This window comes from Talpa occidentalis, unplaced genomic scaffold (genome assembly GCF_014898055.3).
Source record: "Talpa occidentalis isolate TD23 unplaced genomic scaffold, MPIMG_talOcc4v2.1 talOcc4.13, whole genome shotgun sequence".
Lineage (NCBI taxonomy): Eukaryota > Metazoa > Chordata > Mammalia > Eulipotyphla > Talpidae > Talpa > Talpa occidentalis.
In genome coordinates this window covers 23,763,485-23,791,028 of record NW_023601322.1, presented here as the reverse complement: position 1 = coordinate 23,791,028, position 27,544 = coordinate 23,763,485, and the positions used below count along the sequence as shown (strand labels likewise).

The window sequence follows — 27,544 nt, the reverse complement described above, 5'->3', positions numbered from 1 at the left end:
ATAAAGAATAAAATATGAATAGAAATTAATATAAAAAAAAGCTGGTATACTAACATAATAGTAGCCAAAGTAGAAAATAAGTTAAAAAATACCTAGTCTTAAAATGAGATATTAAAAATGCCAGCCTATCAGGAAGAAAATACTCAAAAACATTGCCTCAGTTTTTAAGAAGGTAAATAAATAAAATGCAAAATTATAGTGAGGCATTTAAATGTATCACCTTCAGCAATTAAAAAAAAAAACACAAAAAGTCACTAATAAGGCTATATATAGGAGGTTCAAAAAAAACCCAATAAAATTGACCTAATTTACATGAATTAAGATACTGTTCCCAACAACTAAACAAACCATATCCTCAAGTGAACCTGGTGGATTTGTAGAAACTGACTATATGCTAAACTATAAAATAGCTTTCAAATAATTACAAAGAATAAAAATCACAGCCTATTACCACAGAAATGGAAGCTAAAAATTATTAAAAAAAGGAAATTCTAAAATAGTTTGGAAAAATACTCCTAATTATAGTTAATAGGTCAAAAAGATATTACATGATAACTAGAGACTAATTGAAATGAATGATAATGAAACCACCACATATCACAACTTGTAGGGTATCTAAAGCTTGCTTTACAACAATCTTTACAGCATCACTTACTTTAGAAAAGTAGAAACAAGTATAAAGTTGCAAATGCAAAAAGCAATCCTCAAAAACCCAACAAATTAAACTTAAAGTAGAAATAAGAAAATAACTGAAAGAAGTGAGCAAAATAGAAAACAATCAATAGAGATGATTAAGTCCAATCTGAGATTTTTTTGGAAAGACATTAAATTGATAGAGCCCAGGAAGGCATGAACAATATCAGGATCATTAAAACATTAAAAAAATAGGTAATATTATGTTTTTGTTAATAATACTGACAAAGTTTGATGAAAGACAGATTCCTACCAAAACAAAATTTACCAAACTTATGTAAGAAGAAATAGGAAATCTGGATTGTTCCATTTCTCAGGCATGGTAATTTAAAACTTTCCATTATTGAGTCTCTATAACCAGAAACCTCTTCAGTGAGTGGCTAACATACACACATACACAAAAATGTTCATAACATTACCAGTAACAGCAAAAATCCTAAAAACAACACATATGTAGTGAATTTGACCTCCACAAAGATAGTTATGCCAGGTAGATTACATTCATATCCTCCCATTGTTGTGTTAATATGGTACATCATTACTTTTTTAGAAGGTTTAACCATAATAAACCATTCTTTAGTATTAGAAATCAATATAATATATCCTTAGGGAGGTGACATAAGAGTGTCATTTGGGTGGTTTAAGTTACCTTTCTTAATCTAGAGGGTTGTTCAAATGAGTTCCTCTTGTAATAATTTATCTAATTCTATGCTTATAATTTGTTCTTTCTGTATATAACATTAATTGGGGTTTTTCTCATTTTTAACACACATACACATACACAATTTTTGAGTTTGGTCATCTGACCCCTTGTCTCCTTTCTGTCTTTTCCACATATAAGTGACATCATCTGGTAACTGTCTTTCTCCTTCTGACTTCATGTGGCATAATCCCTTCTAGCTCCACCCATAATCCCTTCAGCTTGCTGCATGTGACATGAATTTGTCTTTTCTGATTGATTGCTAAGTAGTATTACTAAGTAATATGCCATTGTGCATATATACCACATCTTCTTGATCCATTTCTCTTTTATGGGATACTTAGGTTATTTCTATAGTTTGGCTATTGCATATATTTCTGTTGTGAATATAGGAGTGCAATTTCCCTTCCATTTAGTATTATTGTTCTTTCGGTAGGTATCTAGGAGCAGAATTGTTTGGCCATATGGTAGATTCAATTTTTACTTTTTTTTTGAAGTTTTTTTTTTTTTTATGATTTATTTATTTATTTATTTATGCAAGCACTGGGTACAGTCAGGAGAGAATTCACCAGAGCGGGGAGCAGAGCAGGCAGAAGGACCAAAGTACACTGCTGAGGGGAGCAGCAGGCGGCAGGAGAGGTCTGCGTGCCATGTGGGACCCTACTCTGGTGGCTGGGGAGCAGCCGGGGATCAAACCGGTGCTGCAGAGGCTGCGGGCAGCTTCGCAACCCAGCGCTCAACCACTGCACCACCGGGGAGGCCCCCAATTTTTACTCTTCAGAAACCTATACTTTCCATAAGGGATAGACCAGTCTATTTTCCCAGCAACAGTATAAAAGAGATCTGTTTTAAACAAATGCACTTTGATTTAGATGACTGACTACATTATCCTCAAATATAGAAGCATCTCTTTAGTCAAGTATTTCAACATCTGCAGTAAAAAGGATTTGTGAAGTCTCTAGCTTCGGATCAAATCTGATCATGAGTTATCACAAAATTTAATCTGGTCACATTTTGCAAATGTTGAGAAAAAGATTTTTTCATATTATTTAGATTTCTGAAGTCAGGTAACAGATTATAGACTTGTATTATATTTTTAATTGGCAGGTTCAATATCATCAGATTAAAAATCATTCCAAATTAAAGCATAATTTGATACAATAAATAACATTCAAATTCTGAAACCTTTGAATCATATTATGTGATAAAATATACTAAAGTGATACAGAAGAATAAGGCAAAAACCGGAAAATATTTGAATCCTAGTAAGAAGGAGGCAGGGAAAAATACAATAAGCATGTTATTGGACTCTCCCTATTAAAACTCTGGTAAAGCTACAGGAGTTCAGGTAGTAGGGTATTAGTTAGGGCGAAACATACCAATATAAAGGAATAGAGCAACCAGAATCAAGGTTGACATCTCTATATGTGGAGCTTGATATATTATTGGGGTGACAATCCAAAAAGTGGAGAAATGAAGGTGCATTCAATAGTACCCTGACATTATCATTTTTTTATTTTTTTGATGCATGGATATCATTTCTACCAGTGCAGAAAGGTGATTATTCTTTGGGAAGAATAGAGATGGTATTGTCTTTAACTAAATGAGCAATTTTTTACACATTTAAAAATTTACACTCTCTCTAAAACACACATATATTTGTGAAATGTTTCCTAGTGAGAAATATGTAAGCTTCACAAATTGGAGACATTAAACTGAAATCAAAAAATGATTTTACATATAAAGATTGTTATTGGAATCTTATGCAGCAAACAGTACCTTTAATAGATGGCATTAATGCATATTTTAGTACTCGTAGCAGGTTGAAGTTCATTTAACTAGTCACCATTTTGATAAGTAATGCAGGAGCCACGAATCCTCTATATCATAGCATGAAACATAAATGCATATATTTTTAGATTCATTATCAGAATATGAATTTCATTTTATTTAATTGAATAACTCAAATTTTCACATCTACGATAATGAAATCTAAATGGCAATTAAGCTTAGTAAAATATTTTATTTTTTACATTTCCTTAAAAAAACCTCATTAGATCAGTGACCTATTTTTTCTATTGTTTATGAAAAATATTAAAGTGAAAGCATACTTTAAAAATAAATTCCGACACTTTAATAAATTTCATAGATCACAAACCATAAATTTGTCCTACCTTTTGCTTTGGAATTTATATGTTATAAATTCAATGGAAGAACTTGAGTGTAAACATGTAAGAAAAAATTAAGTTCAACAAACATTAACTTATTAACTTTTTCAGATTCTGGGCCTTATGCTCAGTAATTATGGTCAGTTTAAATGTCATACATATTTGAACAGTATCACTGGGAATAATTTTGACTTCACTAATTTTCCTCTGAATGGTTCATAACCAAAGTAAAATGACAAAAAGTAACAGCTTCTATATCAGAGCTGAAAACCAGGGTAACTAACACATACTACAACTTGTCTATCCAAATCTCAAGTAAAAGTATATATATTTTAAATCATAAATATTCATTCACATCATATAGTAACTGCCAAGAAGCAACACAGTGTTGGAAGGATTTTAATTTTTAAAAACTCTTTCAAATTTAGGATTATCAGGTCTAGAGAAGTTAAGCATACATTTGAGGTCACACAATTAAATAAAACAGTCATCAAGTTCTACTCTCATTCCATAAATATTCAGGACTTTCCAGTTCCCTTTGCTAGTGATTGTCTGTCTTAAATGTAGTTAATTATACTGATGTGAGGTGTTACAGCATAGATGGCAGACAAATAGCATAGGATGCTCAGATATAAATTTTACATTTATATTAAAGAAAATTTTAAATAAACATTGGAACTTAGGAAAAAATAAATATTTTAAAAGATGATTTTGGTGGAGTGGAGAGGAACAATTAAAGCAAATATCATACTATTACTATGTACCCCTCCATTGCAAAGGCGGGGGTTTGTGATTGAAAGTGCCACCTGGAGGTCTTAGAAAGCATCAGCAGAAAAAATGGAATAAAGAAAATTGTTTCACACAAGTAATAGAAAATTCCTATAACCCAGGGGAGCCATCTTTTTAATATATGTGACCTTTTTCACCGAGGAAGATCACTGTGTAATATGCCAGGTACTCCCTGAAATGCCATTTTCCATCTGCCAGAGGAGGCATTACAGCACAGCCGCAGCTGCATGGGGGGCTGATGAGACTACTGGGGCCCAATGGCAAGCAGAGCCCATTCTAGCCCAGGGCCAGCTGCTCGTGGAAAGCATGCCGTCCAATTAGAGTTCTAGTCCCCACAATCTGCTGACTTCAGGAGCTTCAGTGATCTTTATATCTTTTATCTTTTACTGAGCTTGGCAAAAATAAATTATTGTAAAGGTATTCAGGTAATGGTGGTTGTCTGGTAGCTCTGTAATTCTTAGTAGCACAAAAGGATACTGTTCTGCTGTAATTGCTAACCTTGAGTGAGGAGAGATTGGCAGAAAGATGGGTCTGGCCCTTCCAGAAGCTTTGCAAGCAAATTATCTTTATGGTTAAGCCTACTGGGCACTATTAAATCATTTAGTATATAGAAAAAATTCTTTGGGATTTGTTTTATATTTTTTTAATGTCTCCCTGTCTGTATTTCACTTCATTCTTACCCATGGAGTTATAAATTTTCATTATATAGCCTATATAAGTTTACCGGGAATCAGTTTCCTGGGAAATTTGAAACCAGAACATCTCATTTCTTGACTAGAGGGAGAAGTTGCCCAAATTTAGATTAATTTGTTTTTAATTTTTCATTTAGTCATATAATTGGTTTTGATTATTTTTAACAATAGGAGTTGCCTTGTTTCTCGCCAGCTCTAATTAAAGTGTTTTAGATGTATTTAACCTGATTGATTTACTTATTTAATCTGCAAGTTAGTTTTCTTTTAGAAGTAATTTTCATTTAAAGGTAAGGGTATAGATGTCATCTCAAACTCCTTACAAAGAAAACCAAAACAAATTGCCCCACACTCATACATAGGAAACTCACTCTTGAAAGACCAACAACTGGGCTGTAGTGCTCACCATCCCATTGTGCTCCCTCTGTCCTGCTATCTTTCTCCAATTCCTCTTTTCTAGGTGAGTAAGAAGTGTTCTCCCTAACTAGAGGTTCCACTAAAAAATTTGTTTTTTTCTTGGCAATTCCCTCAAACTTTTAGAATCACTTATTTTGGAGCCTCCTTCCCTTATCTTGGGCAAGGAGTACAAGTTTCTCTTCCCACCTCCGCGGTGGGAGAGGAAAAGCATTCCACACCTTGGCCTCAAGAACACAGATTCTGGCTCACCCTCCCACCACAACTGATCCCTGAAATTTTCCTTTGTAGACTGGGAACAGGGTAGGGAGCAGGAAAGGGTGAGAGTGGAGAAATTAATCCAGTTGGCTTACCAGTGTTCTGGGACTGCATTTCCCACATGGAACACCTTGTAAGCCTTAGAACCCACAGCTTCTCTGCACAAATACTTCCATTTTGCTCTTTTCCCCATGTAGTAATTTTTCATTTTTCTTCCCCACAACACTTCAAGGTCTATTCAAATTTCTACTGCCCACCCTGTCTATGGTGATGTCAGTGGTCTCTGCTTGTTTGCATCTGTGAGAGACACTATGGGCCTTACAATTTAGTTGCTCTATCTCAACCAGCACACTGCAAGGTATTGGAACAGAAACTACATTGTGTTTGTTTTAATCATCACTGTGATGATGCTCATTAAGTATTTGATTCTGATGATGGCAAAAACATCTCATACATAGTCACTGGTTACCACAGAGTCCATTATAATGAGTCCATCAGACTGATTGCAGGGCCAGGAGGCATCACGTCCAAGTTTATCTGGTCCACACTGTGAACTTTTGTCAAGAGCAAGGCTCTTGAAAAAACCAACTGCAATGAATAAGAGTATGATTTCTGAAATCAGACTATTAACATCCAAATTCTAGTTATACTATTGGTTAGTCTTGGACTTTTAGTGAAATTGAAGCACAAAAATGCTAAGCAACTCCCCATGTTTAAAATCCTACCTCATAGAAGTGTTGACAGGATTCAATGATCTTTTATTACATGAAAAGTAATTACATAGTTACTGGCATATTATCTATACCAATAAATGTTACTTTATTCAGTATCTGAAAATATTAGAGATTTTCAACTCCTTTGATCATACTTTGGCCTTGCTTTACTTTTTTCTACTTCTCATCATGACTTCCAAACTCTGTGTGATCTTACCTCTGTCCACTTCCCCAAGCCTCAGTACACCTGGTCATACAGCCCCACACATGCCCAGTACAATCGTTCTGCCTACAGATGTTGATACAGGTAGTTTCCTCTGCCTGGAATGTGCTCCCCCCGGTACTTTCCTGACAGTTTTCTTTATATCATTCATGTCCCACATTAAGTATCACCTCCACTGAGATACTGAGCTATACTGCACATTGCCAGTAATGGTATCTCACTACTCTGCCTTATATCTTTTGGGGCTTGTAATTACTCTCTGAAATCATCTTACTAACTTGTTTATATATTTGTTTTCTATCTTCAGCAGTATAGTGTAAGCTTTGTAACGGTAGGGTTCACTGCTGTACCCAGTCCTCAGAATACTGACTGGTTCTGAGAAGGCACTCAATGATTGTAGGACTCCCTGAACCTTGGCTATAGGAACATAACGGTCCTTATCAGAAAGAGGACTGTTAGTTGTCACTTAACAGAATAGAAAACTAAAAAGGACTGTTCAGGTCACCACTTACCATGGTTGTAGTTAACAATGGCAGCATTAATAAAAGGTATCTAACCCCCTATTAGTGATTCTTGTCTTTCAGAGAAGGATGCCTTCCTCTGAGACCTGAATGATAAATAGAAATTACCTAGGTTGATGGGAGGAGGTTGTGTGTTCCTGGAGCAGGAAGGAGTCTCAGATAGAAGGATTGACAAAGGCCTTAGGCAGAAGAGATAATGACACTTTTGTAGGATCATCAGTAGTTAATGTGGATTAGGCCAGAAAATGAGAAAGGAGTGAACAAGGGACACAATCAGACTCATGAAATTTGTTTACAATCCATCAATTGAATAATCAAAAAAAAAAAAAAGTATTTCTTGGATGCCTACACTGTACAAGGAAATGTAAAAAGTTTTCTTTCCTCTACTGTTCTGGACAGCTACAGATTGAATGGACAGAAAAGCAAGACATAATAAATTAAATGATGTGGCCAATCCTTCTGGGGAACTGGATGGTAATGGCTCTAGGGTAAAGGGTTTAGACTGCTTTGTACAGGAGACATTTGAAGTCTCCAAGGCCTTGTGCTTTTCATCCAAGAAGCTCTGGTATGCTGGGGGGGAAAGGTTGCCATGGCAGCCAGTAGTTGCTATGAGGGGAAGAAGAGAAGGTTAACGCTGTTTTGCTAATAGCAATATCTGGGCTGCTGGTTTGAATTTTTTTTTCCCTAAGGACTTTACTTTTAAAATATCTTGTTAAAAATATACATCAATAAACATAGGCAGTACGAAAATATATATGTAGGTATAAGCACACCTATATGTATGGTATGTGCCTAAGGCTATCTTCATATATTTGCACTTATAAATGTGTGTATTTTATGTATATTCAATGACTAGTTCTAACTAATTTTTAAGGAAATTAGTTTTGAATAGCTAAATTGTCTAAGTGGCCGGCAATTTTATTATTTAAACACCAAAATATATTTCAATGGTTATTACATTCATAAATTTATATTAGGTAAAAATAGAAATAATAACTTATTTACTGTGCTTCTAACAACAATTATAATTAAGTAATAAATTGCATAACTGTATAATGTCTGGATCCCCTGCAGAATATAAGACCACAAGGGCAAGGAACTTTACCTTCCCAACAACACCTTAGTGTTTTGCACAGGAACTATGTTCAGTAAACATCTTTCCTGTGACTTTGTCAGGTGGGTGAATAAGTAAATAGAAAGGTCTCCAAGAAGGAAACAGCCATTTACCACAGCAAAGTTTCTCCAGGAATTAACTAGAGAACTCAGAAGAATCTCACTTGAATTGCTGAAAACCTTAAGTCCTTTCAATTAAATCTCCATGCAATTCATTTTGAATGTCACAAATGCTAGAACATGCGTACTGCAGATTCTCTAGACAGAAGAGGAGGGCTGAGTCCCGCTGCTTCCTTGGATGGAATCTCAGGTAACAGTGCAATTCTAATGAGCCAGAGGTATCAGGAATTCTTTAAGCTTATGGACAATTTATGTAGTCTTTAGGATATTTGGAAAAGTCATTTGAAAAGAATGACCCTGACCAAAATAAGTTTGACTATGAAGGATAGGCTTCTCCCAATTAATGCTCAGATATCTGTCACCTTAAGGCATGTGGAGCTAAAGTCAACCGAGGTCCCATGGGCTTCAAAAGAAACTGGTACTATTGCCTTAAGGAATGGGATTACCCAGACATAAGGTCATCTCCAGCAACAAACTTTTAATTAGAGAAATTCATTTATGGCAGTACACACATATGAAGAGACAGTGCATAGGACAGATTCATTTTGGTGTGAAACACACTGGAAGAAAGATTCTGAGAAGGTGTTTCCTGGGGTAGTTAGGCTTGAATGGAGGTGGGGAAGATAGGATGAGAGGTTGTTGTTATTTTTTTGCTTTCATAGAAAGCAACTGAGGACTATGGACATCTGTATCTGGGGCTTTGGCTTTCTTAAACTCAAATTTTGTATTAATAACAAAGAACTCAAAAATGAGCAGAGCATATGAACACTTTTCCAAAGAAGACAAACAGATGGCCAATAGGTACATGAAACAATGTATTCATCTCTTATTATTAGGAAATGCAAATCAAAACAGTTATATCACCTCACGCCTGTGAGAATGGCTACTATCCAAAATCAATCAACAAATGTTGGAGAGAAGTGATGGGAACGGAAATTGGTGCAGCCATTATGGAAAGTTGTGTGGTGATCCCACAAAAAATTAAAGATAAATTTTCATATGATCCAGTTATCCCACATGTGGGTATTTATCCAAGGAATACAAAAGCATTAATTAAAAGAAACATGCACCACCATGTTCACGAGAGCATTAGTCACAACAGTCAAGAGTTGGGAACAACCTCAGTGTCCATGAACATTTATTAGGTAAGGAAGATGTGGTATAACTTTACAGTGGAATACTACTTAGCTACAAAAAAGGAAACTGCCATTAAAACAACATGGATAGGTCTAGAAGGTATCATGTTTAGAGAAATGAGAGAAAGACAAATATTGTATGATTTCACTCATACAGTACATAGAAAATCAAAGAAAACAAGTGAACTAAATAAAACAAAATGAAGCTTTTAGACAATAAAACTAATTGATTACAGGAAGGGAAGAGGGATAAATCAGGTAAAAGGGATGATTATTTGGTGAAGGATAGAATTGGACTTTTAGTGGTGAATTTCATGTTGTATATGCACAGGTTGATAGCTATTGATCCACACTTGAATCTTTTTTTTTTTAACATTTATTTGCTTATGCATACAAGAGCTGGGGCATAGGCCAGATATGGGGGGTGGTGAGAGGATCCACCAGAGACAGAGTGGGGAACAGAACAGGCAGATTGACCGAAGTACACTGCTGAGGGGAGCAGAGGGTGAGTCAGGAGAGGTCTGCTGCACCCGGTGGGTAGCTCCCTGGCCGGCCGGGGATCAAACTCGTGCTGCAGAGGCTGTGGACAGCTTCATAGTGTTGTGCTTAACCCCTTGTGCCACCAGGGAACTCCCCCCACACTTGAATCTTATATGCGGTTATAATGATGTTACTTTTCTAAACATTTATAAAAACCATGTTCCTTTTATAATAGAATGTATATCAGCAAGTTCCCGTACCTTTGGATGTGAAAAAGTCATATGGCAATTCAATTGGCTGCACAGACGACAGCTTCTAACTTACAAGAACCCCTCTGTGGTCTCAGAAACTCCTTCCACTTGTTGCCTCCAAGCCCGGTCTCTCCCAGGCTGGGCCCCGGGCCCACCAGCATGAGGAAGGCAATCTTGACAAGTCTGTTAAGAAGCAGTGTCCTGAGACTGCGTCTCCCAGGGAGCAACACCTGCTTTCTCTTACACATGCTGGTGGTGTCAGAGCACAGAGCAAACAACACTATCACTTCAGTGCCTTGCCAGCTCACTGACATTATCTGCGCACCGTCTTCAGCAAAGCTGCTGAGAGCATCATCTATGTTCGTTGAAACAGTAGGTCTCGCTAAAGTACAAGGGAGAGAGTGTCCCATTTACAACGGTCTCTGAAATCTAATGGCCTGAGTTCTAATCCCATCTCTGCCACTTACCAGTTGAGTTACTTAGCCTCCCTGACCCTTGCTGTCCTTATCACAATGGGGTTCAAAAGAGAAACATTAGGGAGAATGAAGAACCTCCTACTTTTGAGATGTGAAATTTGGAGATTTTTGTGTATTTCATTTCTTTGGTTTTGTTTTATTTTTCCTGCTACATTTGACTGACTTGTCTCTGCTTAGAAATCATGCAATCTGGGGCGTCCCTGGTGGCACAAGGCGTTAAGACGCAACCTATGAAGCTATTATCCCCCGGCCAGGGAGGAACCCACATGGCGCAGCAGACCTCTCCTGTCTTGCTCGCTGCTCCCCTCATCAGTGTTTTCAGTCAGTTCGCCTGTTCTGTTCCCCTCTCTGTCTCTGGTGAATCCTTTCGCCCCCCACCCCATGTGTCTGGCCTGTACCTCAGTTCTTGTATGCATAAATGAATATATCTTTAAAAAAAAAAAAAGACTTCCTGTAGTCTGGATAAGTGAGTCTACTTCTAGTCTTTACAAGGACAACTAGAGAGTGAAATAGGGGACTTTATTATCAGTTATTTTACTAGAGTGGCTTCATTCCCCTATCTTTCTTCAGAATGGTTGAAGCTGCTTTGGGCATATTTATTGAATGTGCCCTAAAAACGTTGTGCCACAACCACAGCTCCTTTCTGCTTTATTTGCTCCAAAAGTAGCCACGGTTATATTTAGCTAATGCAATCACTTTTTCCCCTGAATTCGTTGGAAGTATGGATACTGTCAGAGTTCTCTGACTGTGTTTTCTCTTACCTTTCTCCCCTAACAAGGCTTTACCATTGCCTGTTAACATCCATTGTTGATTTTATTCCTTTGTCTTTTCTCCTCACCCTTTATTCTTTATATCTTCACAAGTCTACATTTTACTAAATCATAGGCTTTACTAAAGCAATCCCCAGACTCTACTTCATGAAGTATATGTGGAGCCCTGAGATCAGGTGTGATTTCTGTTTGTTTTGTTTTACTTATTCAGTGTTTTATTAGTTAATAATTTTCTTACTCTTCACTAAGGGTAAATTTCATTGCATATTAATACTGTCCCTTTCACCTGCGTCTCCTATACCTAGAATAATTATCAAATTGGTTTGGAAACATGATTCCTATAATGTCCTGAAAAAAAAAAAAAAAAAAAAAAAGCCTGTTAACTCCTTCACTCTCCCAATTATTTGGTTGCCTTAGAGATTCCGTTTTTCTTAGTCATAACTATCAACACAACCGAACTTTGCTCTTGAGATCAGATCTTGGTCTTTTGCAGTGCCATATAATTTAGTCAAATCTCCAGTCTCTTTGAACAATTGTAATTTGTCTAAGTGACAGTCGCTGGGTAGAGAGGTGGGAGAGGGGAGCATTAGTGTGGTAAAGATATCAGACATCATTGCTTCTAAAATATTCCTGTGAATTGGAGCATAAGAACTTTGTGGAGACATTTCCAGTGATGCTTTTATTCACGTATCATGCCATGATGCCTAGCTCTCAATGGGGGAAAGTCAGTATTATAAAGAAAATGTTCTCTGGATTTTCTATCAATTTTGCCCCCTTCCATATGGCAGCACTTCTAATACTGGACACCACAGATGAAGCTTTCCACTCAAGGCTTTACTACTGACTATATTCAGAACATGTTGTGCCTTATTTTCAGAAAATAGTGATCATCTTCAGAATGTTCAAATGAAAAAAAAAATGTCTCAAGGACAAAGAAAAATGGAGTCATCTCACCTTTTCCTCTTTATGTGTGGTACACCACTCCCCCCTTTAAAGTATGTTTAAAACAGATATTGAGTAGCAATAACCATGAAACTTTGGTTGTAAGTCCACTGTTTTCTTAATCACAGAGGATACATAATTGCTTAACTATATCAGACACTAAAGGTTTTGGAACCCAACCCCTTCTAAGATATATGCCAGATTGGGCTACTGCATTTTAATTTGTTGAATAAAACAACCAAAAATACAGGAAGCTGCAACCCTAAATTGTCAAAGAAATATGAAGGTACTCTGGATCCAATTATGCTCCAGGGACAAGGAAAGCAATGGAACACAGAAGTGACTTTTACACATTAGATTTATATTAAAGGAAGTGGGTAAGTTGTTGCCCTGCATGGCAACATAACGACCATACTAATTTGGACACCAGGGTCCTGATCTGTAAAATCAAGGGAGAGGATGGTTGCTATTTTCTACCCCCAGTTTTCAATAACTCCTCAAAAATCATTGTTATTCTTGCCTTTCTCCAGGCCTTCCCAAATTCCCATTCTGAATGGATTTTTTTTTTTTTTTAATGTCTCATTTCCAGGAGTATTGCCAACATCCATCCAGTTGCTAGCCACTCCATATCCTCCCTACACCACACTTCAGACATTTAAAACTACTTGTACCTTCCCAAATGTATTATTCCCTCTGCCTACATCCATTATGGGAGTGTGTCACTTCCCATAAAGGTTTAAATGCCACTGTCTTTGAAGTGAAGTGTTATCTTTACTTCCTACCCCATATATATTTCCAGGAAACTTATGGCTAAATGCACTTGGTTTTCTTATAAATAGTACCTCTTGAAAGCAGAAACTATCAAGTTCATTTTGAATTCTCAAAATTTTACCATAGCATAAGTATTTGTTCAATGAACTGGCTATACAAAGTCACAGCATCAGTAATGTCATCCCCTCCTCTGCTCACTTGTAAAAGAAATTGCTATGGAAGACTTTCTATTAACTTTCTTAATTTCACTAAGTATGTGCCATCTCTAAGAGAGCTATGACTATTAGCATAAATAATTAAAACAAAAGCTCACTTACCAAACTAATTTGTGATGCAGGCTTATTTAGCGTATAGTGTTTATTTGCAAAGTGATCTGAGATATTTGAGAGTCCACTTATTTAGATTCCTTGATAAGTTATTATTGCCTTAATATTTAGGGGCAGTAGGTCTATCCTTCATCAGTTAGCTTCCCTGAGCCTATATTTTCCTCTCCATGGGAGTTTGGCTATCCATTAATTTTGCCATTAGTTTCTGGATCTGATTCTTGGAATGTATAATGAATGCATTTGCAAATTAGTGGGGTGAACATTTTGCAATTATGAAAGCAATTAATATTTTGTTTGTGTCAGAAGAAAAAAAAATCTTCTAAGAATCAGGCACTCAGTCACAAGAAATGTGTGCATATATGCCTGGACTGTAATTGCATATAAAGGAAAGCATTTCAAAAGACTTATGCAAATGGCCCAATTCATGGACAATTTAAGTACAATCAACTTTAACTTGGAAAATGTCTTCATCCTCTCAGAAAACCATTGACATACAGCCTGTCCTCGTGAAAAAGGAAATATTTACTGTCTCCGTAGGTATTTTACAACATTAAAATTCTGTTGTGGCTTTTGTAAACCTCCCCTGGAAAATTACAAGTGAGATTAAAAGGAACTCCGACAGCCTGGGGAGGAATTGATAGATGACCTGCCATATTTAAGACAGCCTGCTCTCTGCTAAGGTCAACCCTCACATACTGAGAGGACAAAAGTGAAACAGGAGGGCTAGGGAAAGCAAGACGCTGAAAGAACAAAGTGTGTTGACATCAGTGATTTCCAGTCCTGGCCTAAGGGAAAAGACTATTCTTTTATGTATGTGCATATATACACTAAGTGCTTACCAGCCTGATTTTTTTATTTATATATACACATAAAATGTGTATGTATGCATGTATATTTTTATATATAGTGATTATTCCATGTCCTTGACTTATTTGTATAGGAGATTTCTGCTCCTCACTGCCACTTATCTGGTTGAGTTTGTTGTGCATTTAACTTTCTGAATGAGTTTGTCGGAATGATACTGGGGGTTAGTTCAAGATAGATTTTGGTGGGGAGTTACCATTAACAAAATCATCTAAATGAGATGGCAGACCCAAGTGTTGGTCTCAAGGCAGCCTAGCAATAAATTGCCCTCTAGGTGCCTGAGCCTGCCAACCACCTGTCATTAGATGTTCAAGTTTCCATGGATACCTCATCCTGGGCACAGGTGAAATGATAACTCTTCAGAAGCTCTTTGCACAAAAACTATGGCTTGGAGTTCAGGGGAGGTTAGCCTAATTAGCTACCAGAGGGAAGCAGGTTTCTATGAATAGCATCCAAAGCCCACTTTTTTTTTAATTAAAGGACAAGAAGGATGAGGAAATTGTAAGAAGGCAGAAAGGCAAAATTTTAAAAGCTGATTCCATTAAGAATCTGATTTTATTGCTCCTTTAATGCTATTGATTGATTCCCTGTTGCCTAAACAGAAATTTAGAGTTTTTCTTTTCATGGATAGGTATGATTTTTTTTTTTTTTTTTTTTTTTGATTTGGGGGTGAGATGAGGGTCTGTAGTCATTTCAATAGATATATATTATATATTATTTTTTGCTTGTTCAGAAGGCCTTTCCCCCCTTAGGGGGAAAAAAAAACATTTTTCTTTGGGACATGTACCCTTCTATATATCTTAGCCTGATATATTAGATGGGATTGACCTTAATGTTGACTTCAAGGGTAAGCAGCTACCCAGGCCTGGCGATTCAGGAAACATTTCTTTCTATTCAAATTTTTGATTGTGCCATTATATGACCTATAGAAGTTAAAAACACCCCTTTCTGGGAATTTTGATAGCACTATTTAGAAATAGTAGTGTGTCTTGGCAGGAGTAGCTAAATTTGTGAAGTGCACATCTAAGCATAAAGTTAATAGAAAGGTAAGAAAAAGACAACAATTCTAATGATACTGTTATGTATAAAGCCAGCTGAATTGGCTTTCCAGTTACAGGAGCTATTGATTCATTCTGTGAGTTTCATTGTTTCAACTAGTGTATGTGTCGTTCTGTAAGAACTGAATGGGTTCTGATTAATTCAGTTGTTTTTATTTTAGCATGGGATTTTGATTCCTGGTGTTAGTCAGTCATACTTTGCATCAAATTTGAAGGACCAGCTAGCTATTACTAGCATCCAGAGTATTTTAAGGTAGACTAAAGGAAAACAGAATATTGTTTTCTTGGCACACCAAAAATTGGTGAGCAGATCACCATGTACTCCGTCCCCCTCCCCATCTCATGTGACTTAGATATATTCAGAGGTAGAGTGGCTTTCTATCTATGCTTGTAAAATATGATTGCATTTGTAAAAGTAATTTACCATCTTCTAGATGATGACATCATCCTCATGGTCTCTGATTTATTGGGGATGAACTTTAGGGAAAGGACAGAGAGAGAATATGTTGAGAGAACTCCAATACTCATTTCCACAGATCCAAGAGGGTCATGTCTGAATTTCCTAGGCTTTCCTTTGATCTAGGCAATGTTTGGGAAGAAATTGCAGTTTCTAGGTGGCCACTCAGACTATCCGAGAGAACCAAGATGCCCGGGAGAAATACAGAAAACACTTGATGAGAAAAGGAAAGAAGTGGGACTTCCCTGTGGGATGTCCAGTGTTGTCATTATTTCAGACAATTTGGGAACTGAAAAGCTAAAATAGCATAGATATTTTAGCTCATAGTGAAGCAAAGAGGACCCTACTGGTGGTCACTAATTCCCACAGCCACCAGAGAAGTCAAAATGACCTACAAATGTAAGCAGATATTAAACCTGTGTCCATAGGTCTTTTCCTTATTATCTAAGTAGATACATGCAACTTCTGCAGTGCGAAAAGTTGTTGGAACAAGGACAGAGGGAGAGAAAAGTGAATTATCATTCCTTTCCTTTGGCATGTTTTTTATTCTAGATCTGTGAAATCAAGGCCCAGATTCCTGAGGATGGGAATCTGAACTAGAGAGTAACAAATAATAACACCTAGTCTTGGTTAAATATTTACACAAAATGTATTAGTCTTAAGCTAGAATTTAATAGTTAAAAGTCAAAGGACAGAGTGACTATTTCTTGGAAGATGTAGAGATACTATTAATTAGCAATATTAAATTTCTTCTTTTCTCATGTCTGCTCATGATGGGTGGGAGTGTGCAAACTGGTCCAACCACTATGGAGTGCTGTGTGGAGATTTCTTGACCTCCGGCTTCCATATGATCCAGGAATTCCTCTCCTAGGTATTTATCCAAGGGACACAGAAACATCAATTCCAAAGAGCACCTGCACCCCTATGTTTATAGCAGCACTATTTACAATAGCTAAGCTTTGGAAACAACCCACATGCCCAAAAATAGATGACTGGATCAAAAAGATGTGGTACATACACACCATGGAATATTACTCAGCATTCAAAAAAGATAAACACATGCCATTTGCAGCAACATGGATGGAGCTGGAAGGGATCATGCTCAGCGAAATAAGCCAGAAAGAAAAAGAAAAATACCAGATGGTCATAGCAGGAATCTAGAAAACTTAAGTAAGGAACCAGGAAAAAGAATAACTATAAGAAAGAAAAAATCAAAATCAACAAACAACTATGAACCAGAGACACTCTATGGGGGATGGGGGTGGGGAAAGGAGGAATTGGGGTGAAAATAAGGGGGTTGTAATTGTATTGGGAATATAAAAATAAAATTTAAATAATAAAAATAAATAAATAAATAATAAAAAAATCAATTTCAGTTATGTCTGTGAGGTGAGACTGCTCAATACAGTCTTTCCATTCAACTAGAAACTAAAAGCAGGGAGCAAAGAAAGTAACGCAGAAGGGTGGGGAGGGAAGGAGAGGTTCAAACTGTTAACACCAGTTCATTTAAAAGAGAAATTCATATGCCCAAACCAAATTATCAAACAAGGAGGATAGAACTAACATCAAAACAGAAGATAGTATTTCATCAGGGTAAATGTGAAAAAATAACCTACACAGTCCCTTTTTTCTATTTACTAGCAGAATGGTGCACATTTCATCATGAACTGACATTTGGATACAGAATACAGACTTTTGCATGCTGCTGCTGTGATCCATACCCATTCACCCTTCTAGAACCACCTCTCACTGTGTCCCTGGACTCTTGGCTCAAACCATATCAGGTAACATGTATATACTTTGTGTGTTTTGCTAGTCTTTCTGCCATTACCTCTGTACCTGCTCTGACTTTAGCTGGAATTATCTTTCTTGTTGGCTTTAAAAACAGTAATCACATATCAAGACTGAGATGAAACATCAGTTTCATGATCATGCCATTTTTGACCTTTCCAAGATGAGTTAAAAAAATTGTCTTTTGTAACCTTGTGATAATACCATCACAAAAGAATGCACATTTATTTCCATATCTGTTTATAGATTGAACTTGAAATTAAGCTGTTTGAAGGAAAGGTGCTTCGTGTAATGGATGTATGCATAAGTTCTTATGCACAAGAGTTCAGAATGAAATATAATAAGCAGGAATACAACTTCTTGCTCAAATTCTTGCTCAATCACTTATTAGTTATGTGGCAATAGGAAAATTATTTTACCTCTCTGAATCTTGGCTTTCCTGATTTTCATTTTACCCAGAATTCAATACAGTGTTTATAAGTATATGCATTTAATGCTTGACTATTAAAATTATGAATGAATTCATTTGAACAAAAATGTTAAAGATGTTAAGACTCATCTTGAATGGAAAATGTTACTAAACAATTTAAAAATTTACTTTTTTTCTTTTTTGAAATGAATTACATCTGTTGGAGATAGACTAATTAACAGTTTGATGTTTATTGACTCATAGCAATGTGGATCTGGGTATATTTCCTCCCTCAAATATGAATTATATTGTAGTAAAAATAACTGTATTGACCTTTAAAGTGAGGTAGGAATTAGAAATATTGGCACATGTCCTTTTGCAACCTTTTTTTTTTTTTAAATGACTGTTGGTTCATGTACGACTTGTTGACATGGCATTTACCCTAGGTACAAAGAAATATAAAATAGCTGAAATAGGGTCACTGGATGGTGATAGCAGAAGAAACTCCATAGAATTTAGTCAGACAATTAGAGACTGAAGGGAAGACTCACCCTCCCATAGCACATTAATGACCCAAGCTGACCCAAACCCTCAACTCTTCTGACACCATATTCAATACTGAATGGCAGTGGAATGACAAAGTGACTATTTCTTCTTATTTCAAAATTACTCCTTCCAAGTCATTTACTTTGGACACAAAAGGATGCCTGACTCCATCACTTACTAGTTATGTGGTGTGAGGCCAATTATTTTACCTCACTGTCCTCAATAGCAAAGACTTTTGACCTTAGTAGTTTTTATATTTTCCAAAACACTCCTCTTCCCCCCAAATTTCCTTCTTTCCTTTCACACATAACAGGCTCAATCATATGAAAACTCTCAGTAGCACCCACAACTATTCAGCCTTTTATTCTTTAATCAGAATTTGGGAAAATTGGAACCTGTGTTCCAATTAAGAATATACCTGTCTGCCCTGGTATAAGATGACTAAAAGCATTTTCCACTGCTGTGGAAAATGATACAGCAGTTCCTCAGGGAAAAAAAAAAATAACCATTAGATCTAATAATCCCACTTCTGAATATATACAAAATTGAAAACAGAATATTGGAAAGATTTGTAAAGCTTTGTTCATATCAGCATTATTCTCAGAAACTAAATATGGAAGCAACTCAAGTGCCCACTGACAGATATATGGATGCACAGGTGAAGTTTATATATACAATGGGATAATATTCAAACTAAAATAGGAAAGAAATTCTGATATATGCTGTAATATGGATGGGTCCAGAGGACATTATACTAGGAGAAATGAGCCAGTCACAAAACTATATGTTTGATTTTACTTATATATGGATTCCACTTTGATTACATAACAATTTGTATGATTATACAGCATTATATAATTCCACTTCTATGAGGCACAGATAGTAGTCAAATTCATAGGGGCAGAAAGCAGAATGACAGTGGTCAGGGGTTGGGTAAAGGAAGAAGTGGGCAATTGTTATTAATGAGAATAGTGTTTTAGATTTGGAAGATGAGAAGACTGCTGGAGATTGGTTGAACAATAATGTCAATGCACTTAGCAATATGGAAGTATGAACTTAAAATACACATAGCTTAAAGTTAACCATTTTATCATAATTCTCAAATCTGTGAAAAGTCCTACTTTACTGAAAAATGGATCAAGTATTATATATTCCTTAAAAAGTATAAAATGAAAACCTTTACTATCTCTAAACCCAGGATTGTTTTGCAGTCTTTTCTAAAACACAAACAAAAAATCTCTAATATATCTCACTGTGCCTTTACCAATTTCAGTCCTCCAATGAATTTTGTAAAGTATGAGTTCCTTTACTTTATGAATAGCACACAGAGTCTCTAGTGATTCATTGTAGACCCCTATTTCTCATTCTTCCCCAACGAACCAATCTATTAATAGTGTCCCATTATATTCTTGCAATTCTAAATGCTAGGTTGAAGAATGGCTGTTATACCTTCAGGAACAGAAAGTAACGATGGATTTTAGAAATCAGCTGAACATTCATCCTTCTACATATGTTTTAAATTAAGCCATTGTACTAAGAAGTATTTATGGCCACCAGAAAATAATCAAGACCATTTAGGAAAAACTAACTTAAGGTAAAAGCAAAACTATTCAGAGATGGCCATGAGAACTAATGAGTTCGGGAAATATTACCCCAAAATATGGCACACTGGTATATTGAACATTTAAACCGAAGGAGTTTGAGGAAACGCAAGAAGGTCACTCTAACATTCCCCCCCACCTCTAATATAAGTCATAAAACCCTCCTAGACTGGAGGAAAGAAAATTCTTATTCCAAAGTCAAAGGGACACAGAAAGGAATAGACCTTGGTAACTTCCCGACACATACTACACTTACTCCTTAACCTGTCATATTTCTCTGACTATATACTGTACTCTTCCACCTAACATTAAAAATACTCAGTTCTGTTTTTTTGGTCTTCATTTCCTTAATATGGCTTCCATGTTGTGCAAGTTATATTAAATGAATTAGTAATTTGTCTTTTAGTTTAATTTTCAAACCCAACCTAGTACCCTAAGAGGGTTAAGAAAAACTGTTTCCTCCCATACTGAACATAACCCTGACTTTGCTTGTATCAATTCAGAAGCATTGACTGCCAAAAAAAAAGAGCACTGGGAGAGGAGAGGCAGGGCCATAAGAAGGATGCCTGTCCTTACATTTGGAAAACTCTTAATATGCTTTGCTGACACACACTAGGACCAGGGTGACCTTGGAGGTATGGGTATTTGTGAAGGGTTAAGAAAGGAGAGCAGACATGGGTATCTTTAAAATTCTTCTCTATTTTGACACAACTTACCTCTGGTGAGACTGTATCCTTAAATAGTAAAAAGGATGCCTGTTTTTTTAAACACACTGAAAATATCTACTCATCCAAGAAAAAGTAAAATTGCTTTTAGCCCTCTGTGCAAGGAAAAGACTAAATATTGGTGTTTTCATAATAAATATTTATGTGCATATAAATAAGTAAAAGTCTTTAAAATTCCTAGTATTTATGAACTTATAAACTCTGAAGCAGAATCAACAACTCTCACACTGAGAAAAACAGATCGAAAGGAAATCAATTCAAATCAAAAGTAATGGAAGGGAGTGTTTTGCGTATGTTTTGAAGAAATGATAGAAACAGCAGTATCATTAGGAAACAGTCCAAGGTAAAGCTATCAGGAATATAAACTAATAGATAGGAAAATTATTTTCTAGCTCTTAGGTATGGAGAACTAAGGCAGTAACAACCTATACAGAAATAACCAGATTTAGCCCCCCTTTAAGCAAATGTGTTTTATGTTCTTATTTAATGCCAGGTCCAGGCTGTGTTGTATTCAAACAATCATGGATTGTCTCTACCCTCCATGAATCTATATTCACTGGGTAAAACAGAGTAAATTATTCAATTTAATGTGAAATAACTACAATACATGCTATGAAGGATGATTGCATGAAGCTTTGATTACAAATTTGAATATATTCTGCCGAGCAAAGCAGAAAAAGGAAACTGAAGAAGTAATAATGGAGCAGAATTGATAGAAGAATTGGTATTAACAAAATATACCATGTCTATAACACAATGGCTGGACTAGTCTTCTATTTTATTAGTTAAAACAATAATTTAAAAGACTTACAGGAAAATATCTCCCCTTTTATTTTACTTCATTTTTCTCTAGGTTCAAAGGCTACACAAAAGAGTTTAGAAAATGCTGGACCTGGCATGAATAAGAAAGTAATGGAATTGACAATTTTACCAATGCTGTGAAAAGCAATTAATCAGTGTCACAGGGAGCCGATAGGTTAGCACATCTTTTTTTCTTTGTCTTTTTTTTAAAGATTTATTTATTTATTTATGCATACAACAGCTGGGGTACAGGCCAGAAATGTGGGGGCTGAGAGGATTCACCAAAGACAGAATGGGGAACAGGACAGGCAGACTGACTGAAATACACTGCTGAGGGGAGCAGTGGGTGAGTCAGAAGAGGTCTGCTGCATGCGGGTTGCTCCCTGGTTGGCCAGGGATCGAACTCATGCTGCAGAGGCTGCAGATTGCTTCATAGTGCAGTGCTTAACCCCTTGTGCCACCAGGGAGGCCTGGTTAACACTTCTTTTAAACAAAGTTATAAAGATATTTCCAAGCCTATAGAACTTGAGAAGGAAAGTAAAGAAAATTATTTATAGAATGGCTTCTCTCCTTTAGTTTAAATTTAGGAACAATTTTATCACTTGTACATTTAAATAGTACACTCAATATTTTATCTGATTTCCCTCCTTTTTCCTCAATACACAGACAATTTGGCTGGGTCATTTTATCAGTGTCCAGTAATTTTAGTGTAGGGGGAAATTTTCTGAGATGCCAGAAAGAGGTTTTTCCTCTACTTTCCTTGATCTACAAATTGACATTATCCATCTACTTTCTGTGAAAGCTTTGGCCTCAGCTAAAAGGTATGATAAAACATAGAAACATTACAATTATAGCTTCCCCAGACAGTATCTAGGTGGTACTGGAAGATATGGTCACTCTGTTAACCAGACATTTTATTTACATTATATTAAGTGTACAGATAGAGTAGGATTTTTTTTAAATACTAAAAATTATTTGGCACCATGGATATATAAACATTCATTTGTTCATTTTCAGTATCAACATTAGTATGACACATTATCTTATTTTAGCTAGATATCTTATTCTTATATTAGTTTTCACAGTAACAAGATTTTTTAATAAGATGCTTAGACCAGATTCTGAAAACTGACAATCTTATAAGACAGCACTATTATCATGCCCACCTAAGGAGAAGGACAGAGAAGAGTAGAAATTTGTGGAACATCCCAAAATAGAGTTGAAATCTAAGGATTGATATTCTCTCAATTATTGATTACAAATAATAAAAAAAAAGCACACATATACTATATGTAAGAGTTTAATGTGATGAGATATTATGGGGCGGGATTAAGAAAAAAAATGACATTATCAGACTTACATTTTCACAAATATCAGTACACATGTTAATAGACCTTAGGGAGTTTACAGACGAAAATAATTTATTGAAGTATTTTGAAAATATAAGAATGTGATTTAAAGCCAGGCAGTGAAAAAGTGGTGGAAACATATTTTGGAAAATACTTTGAAGGTAGTGTCCACAGATTGTATGTAGGTTTTAGGAAAAAAAGATTTTAAAAAGTATTGCTTCTAGTTCCAGAAGTATTGCTTCTGGGTGCATGGAGTATTGTTTGACATGAGAGAGAAAGAAAACATGGAAAATTATCTTTTATATATAGTTAAAGAAGCACAAGTGCCCTTGTGATCACATGTGTCTTTTTTTTAAGATTTATTTATACAAGAACCTGGGTACAGGCCAGATGTGCAGGAGGGCGACAGGATTCACCAGAGACAGAGCCAGGAGCAGAACAGGCAGACTGATGAAATACACTGCTGAAGGGAGCAGCGGGCATGACAGTAGAGGTCTGCTGCACCATGTGGGACCCTCCCCTGCTGGCCAGGATAGAACTGGCGCTGCAGAGGCTGTGGACAGCGTCACAGTGCTGCACTCAACCGCCTGTACCACCAGGGGAGGCCCCACATGTGTCTTTCTATTAAGCTTATATGCAAATGTATAACAAATTGAGGCTTTACATTTTATTATGTTTTTAAATACATGCTAGGTTCTCATATTCTTAATGCAAAAGAATACAGAGAAGTAAAAAATGAACTTTTTTTTGAGAAGACCTACTTATCTAAGTGAGACTCAAGTAGGGTAGGTTGAAGTAAGACTGCAAATCGCAGTGGCACAAAATGACAAAAGTTTGTTACATACCCTGTATATCACAGATTGCCTGAGGACTCTGCTCATTTTAGCCTTTCAAGGCTAAACTTAACCACGCTAGAGAGAAAAAGCGCTCTGGAGGCCCTCACAGTATCAATTATGTGCTTTGCATTATCTCATTTACAATTCATGGGCCAAAACCAATCACCTGACTCCTCACAAACATAAGCAAAGTATGAATAGAAAACCTGTGTGTCCAGAAGGCAGAAAGTCAGGTACACTTCATAATGATTGCCAAGCTATAGAGGTGAACAGTGATCTGAGGTCCAAAATAGATTTCTGATATACAGCTATGCATTTCTTTTTTCTTTGATTCCCCAAAGCCAGTTCCTATCGTTAGAAGAAACCACACACTCTTTTATCGTTTCTTTTCTTTTTCCCAATGCTATTCAGTAGATACATTAATGAATAAGTAAAACACTGAATGAGATAAATTGATGTGATGGGAACATAAGAGCAGCTTTAAAAACTTGAAAGTGGGTTCAGCTCACATTGGTAATAAAAATAGATAGGGGTCAGTGCTCTGTTTGGTGAGTCTAATGTAAAGCAAAGTAGGAAAAGGGCATGAACTGAGAGGGAAGACATTGTAATAGCAAGAATGGACCTGAAGAAGGATATTTCCAGGTCTTTTGCAAATTTAAATATATAACTAGAAAAGATAAAAGGAGAAAAAAGATCTGAGGACAAGGACAGACAACTTTTATAAGGTTATTTTATTCTTTCATTAATTTAGCAATCATTTATTGGTCCCTTGATATATGCTAGCCCTATAGGTGACTCTGGGCACAGAGTATTAAGATAATCCCAATCTTAACACAGGAGAAACAGGCTAATAGAAGAAACATTACATTGTTTTAATCTTTAACTTTCACTGAGTATTTATATAAACTGTGAGAAATGAAATGAAATCCCAATGAAAATTATGAGAAAAGTAGAAAATGTCACTTTTAAATGATCCCTTTTTAAAGCAACTTACTTAAATCTCAAAACTGACAATCTTATAAGAGAGCACTATTAACATGCCCACCTAAGGAGAAGGACAGAGAAGAGTAGAAATTTGTGGAACATCCCAAAATAGAGTTGAAATCTAAGGATTGATATTCTCTCAATTATTGATTACAAATAATAAAAAAAAAGCACACATATACTATATGTAAGAGTTTAATGTGATGAGATATTATGGGGCGGGATTAAGAAAAAAAGTGACATTATCAGACTTACATTTTCACAAATATCAGTACACATGTTAATAGACCTTAGGGAGTTTACAGAGGAAAATAATTTATTGAAGTATTTTGAAAATATAAGAATGTGATTTAAATCCGGGCAATGAAAAAGTGGTAGAAACATATTTTGGGAAATACTTTGAAGGTAGTGTCCATAGATTGTATGTAGGTTTTAGGAAAAAAAGATTTAAAAAGTATTGCTTCTAGTTCCAGAAGTATTGCTTCTGGGTGCATGGAGTATTGTTTGACATGAGAGAGAAAGAAAACATGGAGAAGTTTGGGGGTAAAGAAAATAAAATTGTGTTCAAAAATATTTAATTTTGAGATGACATCAATCCAGTGGAATTGAAGAAATGACTGTGGTAACTGGAAACAGAGTATGGATTTCAAAGACAAGGAAGATAAGACTAGAGGCATAAATTTAGGATTTAACTGCACAAAGATAGTGTCCACATGGTCCTGGCTTTGTATGTAAATAACTTCCTGTGACTTTCAACATTTGCAGGTCAGAGAAAGGGAAAAAAAAACTAACATAGGAGTGTTAGAAATAGTGGCCAATTAAAGAGGAGGATAGTCTGAGAAATGTGGAATTATGGAAAGCAAATGAGGTTTCAATGGAAAAAAAAAAAAAAAAGGTCGTGGTCGACAGATGTTCCTGATACATCAAGTGCAAAGCAATGAGAACTAAGCATCAGGTCCAATATGATATAATTTATTGATCATATGAACATGGTCACTTAGAGGTAGTCATCATTTCTGACTTTTTGGAGATATTAGAAACAGTCTTATTTCCCAGTCTTATATTGTAAAACATACTATTAATAAAAATTGAATTTTCACAGTGAACCCATTAAGAGGCCAGGACTTTCTCCTAAACTCATATCCTTGCCAGCAGTAGTACTTGGCTATTATGTGATCTCTAAGATTAAGTTGATTACATATAGAAAGGAGCTAGAATATAGAAATAATACCAAAATATAGTCTAGCATTTGGCATTAAAATATAACTATTTTAGAATAAACTACATAATCACTAACTGTAAAATAAAATAATTGTAGGTTATTTTCCATAAAAATGACAGCCAGTAGACAAAGAATAGAGACACTGCTCTAACTTTGTCTATTTCTATTATTGATCCTCACTTACAAAGTAGCTTTCAAGAAACATTTTTTTTATTGTTCTGTCCTATAGCTACCTTCAGGAACTTTGCTAGGCAAAACCCTCAAGCTGTCTGTGGGTGCCTGTAGAGCTAAGGCAGCGAGGGACTGGTGTATAGCCTAAAATCATACCATTAAGCCCCTTGTCTAATTAGGTCTGAACTACTGCCTTCAGCACTCTGAACAGGGATTATATGCTTATTTCCTCTCTCAAAATATCACCAAAAGAAAAAAAAATATCCTTACAGAAAATATTGTCGCTCCAGATGGTGACTTTCCATCAATTAAGTAAACATAATTTTAGTTAACCCTTGGAAATCTTACCGTCAATCATTTCTCCACTTCTTTTGACCTATTAACTGTGAGAAATGCTAACGTGATCACCCATGATTACTTATATATGCATATTTATTGGACTTTTCACTAAAATGCACTGACACTAATAAGGGCCTTTCCTAAAATACACTGACACTAATTAAAACTGACACTTGAAAAAGACCAAGCTATTTTCCTGGTGAAAACTTTAAATCTATCTTGAATATAAAAGTGGCAAAATATGTAGATGGGGTAACCCCATTTTTGGAGACCATTCTATTACAGGGCACCCCTTCTCATCACCGTGGCAGTGACACTCCAGTTACCATTACTGGATTGGTTGCCCTCCACTGGATGTCTGCCTCCCTTCTATTGAGTCCTTAGATGCTAAAAAATTATACCTATTTTTAAACATTTCCAACATATATATATATATATATATATATATCTGAATTGCTGACTTTTAATTATCATGTATTTTCTTTAGTTGTAAGTATCAGAATGCTGTTGAGTGCATCCATCAGAAAATGGGCAAAGACGTCAGTGTATGTGGCTGCCTGTTAATCAAAGTACCAAACAAAAACTCCCCCTGGACAAGAAATTGGTCATAATTTGTTAAACTCATTGACTTGAAATTCCTTCTGGCTTCTCTATGAACCCCATCCCACAAAAATATTAATGCACATTGGAAAGAAGAATTTTTTTTAGGTGATGAATATATTTATTTTTCCTTCACCATATTTAGCATATTTATTATGTTATTTATATTGTTTATGTAGCTTTTCTTTTTTATTTTATATAATTCTTACATCTTTTTTCATCTTTGCACAATGTATGC

General features: G+C 35.8%; 1 protein-coding gene and 1 long non-coding RNA gene across 7 annotated transcripts in view; one reads left to right on the top strand and one right to left on the bottom strand.

Moving 5' to 3' along the window:
* The window catches only part of RIT2 (Ras like without CAAX 2), a 460,431-nt gene that overhangs the window by 2,730 nt on the left and 430,157 nt on the right, over nucleotides 1-27,544 (bottom strand). The gene's annotated exons all lie outside the window — the stretch shown is intronic.
* LOC129145589 (uncharacterized) overlaps nucleotides 1-27,544 on the top strand; it is a 203,073-nt gene that overhangs the window by 172,863 nt on the left and 2,666 nt on the right. The window contains exon 3 of the long non-coding RNA XR_008551366.1: nucleotides 17,574-17,716. This is a non-coding gene — a long non-coding RNA (uncharacterized LOC129145589). The remainder of the gene's footprint in view (nucleotides 1-17,573; nucleotides 17,717-27,544) is intronic.